This window comes from Balearica regulorum, chromosome 1, assembly GCF_011004875.1.
Source record: "Balearica regulorum gibbericeps isolate bBalReg1 chromosome 1, bBalReg1.pri, whole genome shotgun sequence".
NCBI lineage: Eukaryota > Metazoa > Chordata > Aves > Gruiformes > Gruidae > Balearica > Balearica regulorum.
The window spans coordinates 21,444,475-21,456,036 of record NC_046184.1 but is presented as its reverse complement, the minus strand read 5'-3'; the positions used below and the strand labels follow the sequence as shown (position 1 = coordinate 21,456,036).

Below are 11,562 nucleotides of genomic sequence, written 5' to 3'. Positions count from 1 at the left end.
TATGTATAATAAAAGAGACGTACAACTCACTGGTGCCTTATATAATTCCTATTTCAAATGTAAATACATATTTGCCTGCAGTTTTCAAAGGCAATTGCAGTTGCTTTTTCAGTCTCAGTTCTAAGTAGGCTGAGGAATAGTTTCTTTGACTATGCTACTGACTGTTGTGTACAGACTATCACCTCGTTAAGATTCCTGTAACCCTTGCACTCTCCTTCCTTTTTTTTTTTTTTTTTTTTTTTTTTCTTAATGCTGTGGACCTTCCAGAGACTACTATTTCACCATATACCAGCTTTATAATATACTGTTACTATCAGCTGTAAATATTTATTACTAGTTTTGTAGTGTATGTGCACCAATTTGTTCCATTATGATTTATTTTACTTTGCTAGATCTAGTAAATGTATCACAACTTCATAACATTCTTTTGTTGGATAACAAAACAAGCAACTGTATTAAAACTAATGCATTTTGACATGTATCAGCATTTACGAAAACATTGTTATTGAACTCCAATTATGTTCATTAAAAAGGCACAGCAACAACTTCTAGCACTGATTATATGCCATTATATTTAGAGTCATAGCACTTCTGCTTCTCTGCAGCCGTGTTTAATGTGACAGGGATAGGAATGCTGGTGATTCTGGCATCTCATCAGGGGAAGCAAGGTACTATATAGATGCATGTACTTATGTATACTGATGTGCTCATAGGATGACAAGCATCTCAGAGTTTTACATAGTACTATTCTGAAATATCCATTTGCATAACTTCATGGTGCCTTTCTGGATGTAGTCTTTCATTTCCTTTGTCTTCAGTTAAGCAATCCCTCTTATCCCCTTTCTCATTGCCAGCAGCTTCTTCAGACTAGAAAATCTATGAAAACTTGTTCTCCCTTGCATGTTCCTAATGACTGCCTTTGGCAATGATGTGTTTGTGAAGAACACTTGAAGCCATTTATATATTTATGGATTGATTGATTGATTTAAATCTTTTTGGTGATTGTAAGAAAATAAAAGACGTTTCAGACCTATCTAAAACCTTTCTAGTAGAGTATGCCGCTACTGTGAAAGCCTTCAGACATAAACAGGGAGAACTGGCCTGCTGGGCTTTTGCAGGATAAAAATAATAAACTGTTAAACTGATTGGAAGCAATGGTAGTTATAGATGATGCACCTGCTCAGCTCAGTGAGTAAACTGAGAAGGGCAGGAGACAGAGGTGTTTAACTACCCTTAAGTGTTTATGCTATTGGGGTGGGTTGACCTTGGCTGGACACCAGGTACCCACCAAGCCGCTCCTCCGCAGGACAGGGAGGGGAGAAAAATAAGATGGAATAAAACTCGTGGGTCAAGGTAAAGGCAGTTTAATAAAGCAAAAGGTCGCGTGTGGAAGCAAAGGGAAAACAAGAGATTTATTCTCTACTTCCCATCAGCAGGTGATGTCCAAACACTTCCCAGGAAGCAGGGCTTCAGTATGAGTAGTGGCTGCTCTGGAAGACAAATGTTGTAAATAATAAATGTCCCCCCCTCATTTCTCTTAGCTTTTATTGCTGAGCAGACGTCATATGGTATGGAGTAACCCTTTGGTTAGTTTGGGTCAGCTGTCCTGGCTGTGTCCCCTCCCAAGATCTTGCCCACCCCCAGCCTGCTGCTGAGGGGGGGAGAAATGCTGGAGAGACAGCCCTAATGTGTGCCGGCACTGCTCAGCAGTAGCCCAGACACTGGTGTGTTACCAACACCTTGCTGGCTGCCAATGCACAGCACAGCACTGTGGGGGCTGCTGTGGGGAAAAATAACGCCAGCTCAGCCAGACCCAATACAGTTACTCTTCCCCATAGGTTACTATGAGAAAATATACTTCCCAAGGGCAAGAAAAATCATTAGCCCTTCGTGAAAAGGTATCAGAAAAGTATGAGAAAAATCTTCTATAAATTTTTATCAATAATGTTGCCAAGGATAGACAAGATGCTTGCTGTACTGGAGGATGAAAAATAAATAAAACCCCCCCAAACAACAAAAAAACAACCTAGCAAGAAAGATTTGTTACCAAATCCTGATTCTGAAAGTTGAAGAAAAGTGCAATAACCTGAGCAAATACTTTTTTTTTAGCTCTGTCTAAACTGAGCAGGGCATGCTTTATTTTAGGCTGTGTTGATCAACCATGATAACTAGAATATAATTGTTTTATAATTTTTACAACACATGGAAAGAAATGTTTGCAGAGGGAGGAAATATTTTTACTAATATCACTCCAGTCAATATAGCTAAAGAAATTAGAGAAGATTTTGGACTCTAGGGTCCTTTTATATTTTCTGAAGGTTTTCTGAGCCAAAATCTTGTAAGTTTTTGAAGGAATATCCATTGGTCTAATTAAAGATTTTATCTTTTCATAAAAGATATGTTTGGGGGTAACTTGAAAACAACATGCTACAATCCTTCTGCTATAACTTGTCTATGAATGTATGCTTGAAAATGTAGTAGCTTCAGCAATCATCTCAGTGATTCACTGTAAGGTAATATTTTAAATGTCTTATTTTAATGCTTAAACATTGAATTTAATATTTTTCCATTAATGCTTATCGTGAAATGATTTTTTTTTACTATGCTGCTGGTTTAAGTTAGTAGAAAAAAATCAGTCTTACTGCCAAGAAAAGATGGAAACTAAATTATTCTAATATTCTCTTATTTTGCCATCAGAAGAGATTTTCAAAATGTATCACCTTAATTAAAAATGAATGTTTGGCCGGAATCTAGAAATTAAGTTGGAGAAGCAAGAAAAGGGGATGTTTTGAATCCCCCTGGGAAAAAAAAAGAATGACAAACCATTCAGCTTTGCCAAACAACAAAAAACCCCACACGGTGCTGGGTTAATACAATTTCCCTTTTCTGGGCTCCATTGCATGATTTTTCCAGGTTTTTAGTCAGGCCCGCTTGTGTAGCCGATGTTTCCTGCTTGTCTATGTAATCTACATTCACGCATCTATCTATCTCCTCAACTAGCTTCTCTTTCATATTTCTCACTCTGGATCTAACCACATATCCATTTTGAAGAAAGAATAGGATTTACCAGGAATATGGATTAGATATAAAAGGTATTTGGTAATCTGGTCTGTTTTTATTTTCACTTGACTTCTGCAAGCAATTTTCTGAATCTCTTCAAACAATTTATAACACAGTTCCTCCCTCCCCACAATGTCCTGGTAAGTGACCACAGTCCTACCATCAGTGCCATCTAAGAAGATCTAGGGCTTCTTTCCTTCCTTTGCATGACAACTCTGTGCATTGGGAAACTAAATCTTTCTGCTCATCAAGGTCACAGGCTTGCAACTGCGAGCAAACAAAAATTATACCCTTATCCAAATGGGATTTGTACATTAAAGAAATGTACAAAACAATGCTTGCTGTTGCACTTTTTTGTTTGTTTTTCACTAGAGAAGATGAGGCATCTGTGTACAGCTTCGGACAGCCCAGCAGTCATGAAAGATCATGAAAGTGAGAATAGCTGCAGAGCTGCCCTACTACTTGATCATGGGAAAGAAAAAGGTTTGGAGAGTTTCAATAGATTAAACCAGCTTGGGTTGGTCGATTTGGGAAAACTGTTGGTGCTTCTGCTCTATATAAATACAATGGGGTAAATTTTACGAGCGGAAAGAACTTTCTGAACTAAAAGATAATGTTACTACGAAAAGAAAAGGGAGAAGTGGGAAAAGAAATTCAAGATCCTGAGGGACTTGAGGCAAAGTTCCTACCTTTCCATCAGAGATTCTTGAACAGCTTCCCAGTAGTTTTTTTTCTTGGTGCAGATCACCTAGAGCCTTTAAAATAGAGCATGATATTCCTCTTACAGAATTTATAACACTTAGCTGTTTGAGGTATCAGGAAATTATATTCAATGACTCCGAAAGGGATCTTCCAGCCAATGTATGGAATTAATCTCATTTTTCTGCAGTATAACAAAATGTAGGTATCTAGATTAACTCAGATTTTTTAGACTCTACCTAAAATTAATGTAAAAAGATGGGAGATTTTAGAGGATGATTCATCCCATCCTGAACTGTATATCTATTACAGGGATGATTTTTCTCTAGGGGTGCTTATGATTTCCTTATTGACTGTAGGGAGCACGTAGAGATCAGTTTAAATCAGCTGGCTTTAAATGGCTGAAGTTACATGAGGTGAATGTTGTCATCTTTTCCATCACATTAGGATATCAGTAAAGGTTTCATCAAGTCAGAATTTTGTATTCAGTTCTTACATTTTAATTTCACTTACTATTGATATTATCTTACATAATAACTTGAGAGAAAAAAAAAATCTCTGTTTTTATAAAACAATTTGTTCTGTGTATTAGAAGGCACTAATTTAAATACAGTAAGTAGTTTTAGACAATATTTCTCTGGGAAAATGAAACAAAGTAGATGAAAAGTAAACATGAAATACAGACAGTCCTGTAGATTGGCACAACTCCATAGAAATCAGTATAGGTCAATGTCCTTGTATCAGCCATTAACATGGTCTCTTCAATCAAAGTTGTAACTCAAGGCTGGGCCTTCAGTAGCCATGTGGGATAGAGAAGGTATGTTAAGCATACTTCTTCTGTTTGCTATTGTACAAAAAGAGAAGTAAATTCAGTGAAACCACTGCCTCCTGCCCACAGCCAGAAGAGGGGGAGAGAAGCAGGAGGAATACTTTGAGCACGTCAGCTGGTTCAGAATGTGCACTGAAATGTGTGTAGATGCTGAAGGTTTTATGCTACTTCACAAGAAATAATGAGAAGGTAAATTCCTTTTAGCCTCCCTCTATGTCTGCTGCAGAGATAAAGTCATACAACGATAGAATAACCAGTTGGAGGAGTCCTCTGAAGGTCACTTAGTCCAACCTCTTGCTATAAACAGGTCTAGTTGGCGTGGGTTGCTCGGAGTCTTGTTCAATCAAATTTTAAGTATCTCCAAGGGTGGAGCAACCTTCTCTGGTGTCTGACTATCCTCATGGTAAAAAATTTTAGCCTTATATCTAACCAGTACTTGCCACATTCTAATTTGTGTTCATCGTTTCCAGTGCTATTACTTCTCCCTTACAAACCTGGTTCTCTGAACCTGTATGTCATATGTTACTGGTCCTCTTAGTGGCTTTTCACTATACTCACTCCAGTATGTCTATCTTCAAGTCTTGTTCTGGGGGTTGCCAAACTCAGCCCAGTACTTTGGATGTGGTCTCACTGGTGTCACATGGTGCAGAATAATTACTGCTTCCTGGACCTGCTGGCTACATTCCTGTTAATGAATGTAGCCTACATTACAGGCCAATGTGCAGCTGATCACTTTCTTTGCAAGAAGGTCACACTGCTTAATAAAATTCAGCTTCTTGTCTACCTTGCCACCAGCCACCATGGATGAACAGAGAACTTCTGACTGAATTCAAATGCAAAAGGAAGTATAAAGGAAGTAGGAGCAGGGATGGTTTACTGTGAAATTCTCTGGCTTACTAGATATCTTTAGGCAAATTGTTAAACCAAATTTAACTTGAGTATTTCTCTTACCATAAATGAAGAATTTCAAGTTTGTTTGTTGTTCTAGTTCTTCAAAGTATTTTAGTGTTGATTAGCAGTTGTAAAATGCACCCTGTTCTGCACATTGATCATCTTCCATTTATTTCTATGTTTATTTTTCCTCCTACTTTCTTGCCACATGTTTCTGAAACATTTGACTGGGAATACCATGAGAACACCTGTGTTGATAGTGTTGGGAAGAGGAAGGTCTTCCCCTTTTCATATATGAACCACAAGGTCTGCATATTTTAGAGAGATGTAGAAAAATAAAACTAGCTGCTGAAAAGCTCCAGAAAATATTATTTGTAGTCTGTTTGCTTCAGTTTACTTTTTAGTGTCTTGTAATTCTGAAACAGGATAGACTGGCAGTGAATAGAACAGGTCCATGGAGGTAGTGACATTACATTCTCCAAAGAGAGTCAACCCAGACAAATTCAGTCCAAAGGATTCATCTCTTGTAGCAAATAAAGTGTATTTTCCTATCATATTCAGAATTATTAATTCTGAGACTGAATATTTTATCTCTATGAGCTCCTGGATAAAGCCATTGGAAACAACTGGGTTTGGTCCACCAAAATTAAAAGTTCTGAAAAAGCTGAAATAAGAAAATATTTGGAGTCTCTCTCTTTTGTGTGTGTGTGTGTGTGTGTTTGTTTTAAGTTTCAGTGAATTAAAATGGATAAAGGACTGAATAAATAGTTTTTTTCAATTGCTTCTCTTTTAAGAACATTTTTGAAGTGCAGTTGAAAGAAAACAATTGTTTCAAATTACTGATATCAAGTATATTTAATTGCCTTTTTTTTCACTTCCCGAAAAATTACCTCAAAATCACATGCTGGTTTCTGTCAACCAGCACGTGCCTCTTTGGGTGAAAAAAAAAAGGTCAAAAGAATTACTAAACTACACATTTGGCAAGAAAGCTACCAGAATGTCTGAACTTCCAAGAAAGTGAGAAACTTGCTCCAAATATCCATCTGTTACGTAAAGATGTTGGGCATCAGGAGTGAGGACTGACTAGATCAAAATACTTCCCTTGACTAGAGTTCCCAATAGAAAATAAGTGTCTTGCACTATTTGTTCTTAAGATACAGAAAGAATGAAAGGTAATACAAGATTTCTGTCAGTGTAAGACCACACTTACCTGGGACTATGAAATCATAGTAATATCAGCTTTGATAAATGTGAATTGTGACAGGATGAGGATGTGGATGTCTTTTTTCCTTGTCATTTATAGGTACCTAAATATCTGGATGCATAGGAGAAATCTTCACCACGTGGAAAACATCCCCATGGCATATGAAAGGATATTCTCACAGAAAATTTCACCAGTTCCACACATTTCCTCATAAGAAAAAGTAATTGGTCTCAATGTTTACAAAATCATTTTTCATGTATTTGTGAAATCAATGTGTGAGTAATATTTCACTGCAGCTAGGGCAAAGTTCATAAGTAAACCAACAAGTGTTATACTTCATTAGATCAAATACAGATGAAAAATTTTGACAAGATTTCAGACACAATTCATATTTCAAACTCAGAAAAAGAACGTGAAGAAGGACTTCTGTAACCAAAGTTTTGCTTTTCTTTTTTTTCTTCTATTATGTTAAGTACTTGTATACAAGACGTTATTGCTATTTACAAAATCTTTCTGTGTTTTGTCTTTGAGTGAGACAACTTGTGTAAGTACTTCATAATGAAAATCTCTTAATCACTTCATTGAGGGAGAAAATAATAATAATTTACATCATGTATTGCTGCTACAAAGTTAAATGCAGTTTAAAGAAATGAATCTTAATAATTTTGTCAATAAAATTTTCTTTATGATCACCACTCTTCACTCTTCTAAGAAACTAAGCAGAAAAATCACATATTAGTGCCTTAGTAGATAAATAGAATATTTACTTATTTCACCTTCTTATTCCAGGGTCCTTTATAACTGCCTGTAAACCAATCTGTCATTTAAGAAAAAGGAAATAAATAATTTTATAGAAAGTTATATTTCTGTACCTTACAGTTTTCACTCCCTACTTTTGTTTTTATTATTATTTGTACATAGATAGCATTTTGGCATTTTACATACATAACACAACTTTGTATAAACATTACACAACTTTATATATGTTACATAACTTTGTACAAAGTTCACTTAAGTATGACTTGTGTCAAAGTGGTGTACAGAAATGTTCAAGGAGAATTTTTTGCAGTTTCATTCCATTTTCTGAAACCCAGTAGACAACAGTATGTCAGCAGCTGAAGATACAGCTGCAACTATACTGAGATTCTTGCCTATGTGGTTATGCTAGCATCAATGATAAAAAACCTGACATTTTTAGTGGTAAAACTTTTACATTTATTGGTGTATTAGCCCTTATTGAATTTCGTAATGTAAATAAATATTTTAAAAATATATTTAGATCTGGTTGAGAGCAGCCCTGCTCTTCTCCCATGTGTATTTACATTATTCAACGGTGATGGGTTAGGGTGCTTAGTGCCTAATAGCATTGAATCCAAAGGTTCTGTGGTAGTCACAGCTCTTTGAGATGAGCAAGGTTCCTTTCTAATCTGCAATGTATAGGACTGGTGAACAGAAAACTGAGCACAAAATAGGTATGGTTTGTTTGAGAAAGCATGGAGAGATCCAACAGGCTGCAGCTTATTAGTATTCTCTTCAGGCAACCAAAGGTCAGCTGAAGTCTGAGCATAACCAGGCACATATCATAGCCTGGGCTATGGGATTCAGATCTTCCCCCAAATTAACAAAAACTTCCATAATTCTCTTGAAGAAGTACTGCAAGTGGGGCACAAAATAGTGTCACTAAATCCAGTTCCTAAATAACTTAGTGGGAAGCAAAACTGAGACAATACTCTATGTGTCCTACAGGATCTATCTCCCCCAACAAGCGGGCATTTCCTCTACAGTGTAGGGTAACTCACAGCTTTCCCTGCTAGCAAACAGCAGCATCTCCAGAAATTGTCCACAAGGAAAACATCCTCCATCTCTGACAATGAGTATCCCATCATCAAAATAACTGGAACTACACTGATCTGCAACAGTTAAAGGTTTTGCCACTTACGTCTGACACAAAATAATGCATATATGTGTGTAGCTGTCTTACTGACTTATGAAACGCATACTTTTACATTTTTACATTCACACAGCAAGAGAAACTTTTTGTATATTGCTTCGATTTTAATCAGGCTGCCTCGCTAAGGAGTAGCAAGGGACATGTTTCTTTCCGCAGGAGAAAGCCCAGCAGTAACATTCCCACTGATTTCAAAGCCATGTGAATGTAGAAGCTGTGGTGCTGTTCAACAGTTGTAAAGGTTTAATGCCAGCCCAGTCAACGGACTTCTGCTAGCGTGAAGCTAACGTTGCACAAAGAAGAATGAGACAAACATGGTCATGTGTAAATAATAACAGATCTATAGGATGAATACGAGAAAGATCAAAAATCAGACAAGGGTCCTTGACCCTACAACTGGAGCTGCAGAATGGAATTATGTTTGGTCATAGCTGCTTCAGGTGTGAGGGTCCCACATAAACAGATCCTTCATCAATACTCACAGAGCTAAAAACCACCATCTGACACACTAGTATTCACATGACTGAATGATTAAAAGTGGATCAGTCAGTTGGGATAACAGAAATAATGAAACCACTGCAGAACAACTGTCCTCTGCTTTGGAAATAAATGTCTTGTTTTCGCCTCTGTCAGTCCCAAGGGGTGAGTGGCTTGCTTTGCTAGCACTTGTCTATTTCCATGCTGACTGAGTACTCGTACAATTCCCTTAATAACAATCAGAGAATTTAAGTTGCTGATAAACAAGTTCCCTAATGCCATATTTTCTTCATAGCTTCTGAGGAAGTCCTTTATATGATGGAGATAAATAACAATAATTATCTGAAATATCAGGATATCTCCATGTTTTTAGAAAGTTACACAAATGAATGCCAGGCAGCATTTCTTCAGGGAGTTCTTAATTTCTGGAGCACTGGAACAGGCTGCCCAGAGAGGTTGTGGAGTCTCCTTCTCTGGAGATATTCAAAAACCACCTGGACATGATCCTGTGCAACCTGCTCTGGGTGATCCTGCTGTAGCAGGGGAGTTGGACTAGATGATTTCCTGAAGTCCCTTCCAACCTCTACCATTCTGCGATTCTGTGATTCTGGGATTTCTCTTCATAGGACGTGGTATAGAGTTCAACATTTTTTTTGTTGGCCGTAGCATCTTAACCCTTTGTAACACTTAAACAATAGTGTTGTTTTCAGTTTTGGTTTTGGTTTCTATGGTTCCTCAGTTCTCTTTCTACACTTTTTTACAGTTATTGTGTTCTCTACACTTTACTACAGCATTATCTGAGTGCTTGTTCAATGTTGAAGGTGATCATCACATTAAGTAGTGATTTGCATTTTTAATTAAGGAGAAAAATGGAAGCCAACTGGGCTTTGATAAAACATGGCTAATTTAATTAGCTTATTTTTATCTTGTTCATGCTGTTATAGCAATCATTAATAATATGGATATTGAGAGTAAAAAAATCTATTTCTTTTGCTGTGAGGTCTAAGGTTAACAATTTTACCTGACTTTTTTGTACATTTTCTATTTTTTTGTGTTAAATTGTGTACATTTGGTAATAACATAAAATGACTCGAATGAAGACTGACATGAAACTGAACACAGATTGGGAAGAAAGTCATGTAGGTTACTGAGTTCCGAGCACTATCATACAGCAGTATGTTAAACTAGCTAGATTTTAACTGTGGGACCAAGGAGCATTTCCCACATCCCAGGTCAAAGTCAGTTGTCAGTCAGGGCAAGACTTTGGGAATTCACCTTTCTTCCTACTCTCAACAATGTATTGGTCTCTAGGGAGAAACTTGGACATGCATTGTCTCTACTCCAGATCATGGGAGGTCCAGAACACTGGACTTCTTATGGAAAAACACATGCCCTGCAATTTAGACTTGAACAATGTGTCTACCACAAGCTACAATGCATCTGCAAGCCTTATAACTAAAAGCCTGCACTAGAATTCATTAAGAAAAGGCAAGGACTGCTAACTATTTATATTGTGATTTGAAAATAAAATCAGCAAGTGACATATGAATTTTTTTTGCATCTTTTTGCTTTACAGGTTGGTCTGCATAGGGAAGAGTGAAGACAGGATTAAGCGAACTATTACCCTTCTATTAGCATTAGTTTTTCTCACATGATACAGCCAATGTTCAGGGCTGTATGGGATCCTTCCTCCTTTCTCCCAGTATGACAGATGTCATAAACTAATTGTCATCCAAGTCTTATCGAACACCAGTTATTTGGTCTTTCTTTGACTGGCTACCTTTAGATAGAACTTAGCTTTGTTTTTTATCAGTTTTGTGATAAAAAAGTGGAAACCTATAGAGAATGAAATATATCAATATTTCCAAGGGACTATAAATAGAAAATCCTTTAGACATATCTTCGAGCTATGGAGTTCATTTTCTACTGTGAAATCTCACTGGTTCTGGAAAATACCTTTGCTATTTCAAAAGAATAAATATATTTGCAACTTGTGACATTGTAACACTCAAAATTGTTTAAATGTAAGTATATAGGATAATTTTCATCATGCAGACACCTGTAATTTTCCCGAAGAGCTAGTATCTTGCCATTTTGTACAATAATAAGAAAAAGTGGAGAAAGAACAGGATGAGCTAACCCTTTTCCAGTTCCAAAGGCACACAGAAACAGAAAATGTAGATCAATTTATTATCATTTTATATACATAGCTGTCATGTTATGTCACCACACTTCAAAGTAATAAATCACCAAAGCATATTATGTCAGAACTTGAAAACTATAATACATTGCTGTTGATACACTAGACCCTTAAGGCAATATTACAATCTGTACTTTCTAGCACAGATATTTGCTCTGCAATAAAGCAGGAATAGCAAAAGCTCACAAAGCCTCATGCTCTTTGGCTTCCTGGAGTTTGGCAGGCTGTTCATCCACCTGACACAAATAATCCCA

At 36.8% G+C, this 11,562-nt stretch overlaps 1 long non-coding RNA gene across 1 annotated transcript; it reads left to right on the top strand.

Annotated features, from left to right (window-relative positions):
- The first annotated feature begins 3,432 nt into the window (after nt 1–3,432).
- On the top strand, nt 3,433–10,828 carry LOC142600035 (uncharacterized). The gene is made up of 3 exons (XR_012833501.1): nt 3,433–3,543; nt 4,658–4,777; nt 6,783–10,828. It is a non-coding gene; the product is annotated as an uncharacterized LOC142600035 (long non-coding RNA).
- Nucleotides 10,829–11,562: the final 734 nt, after the last annotated feature.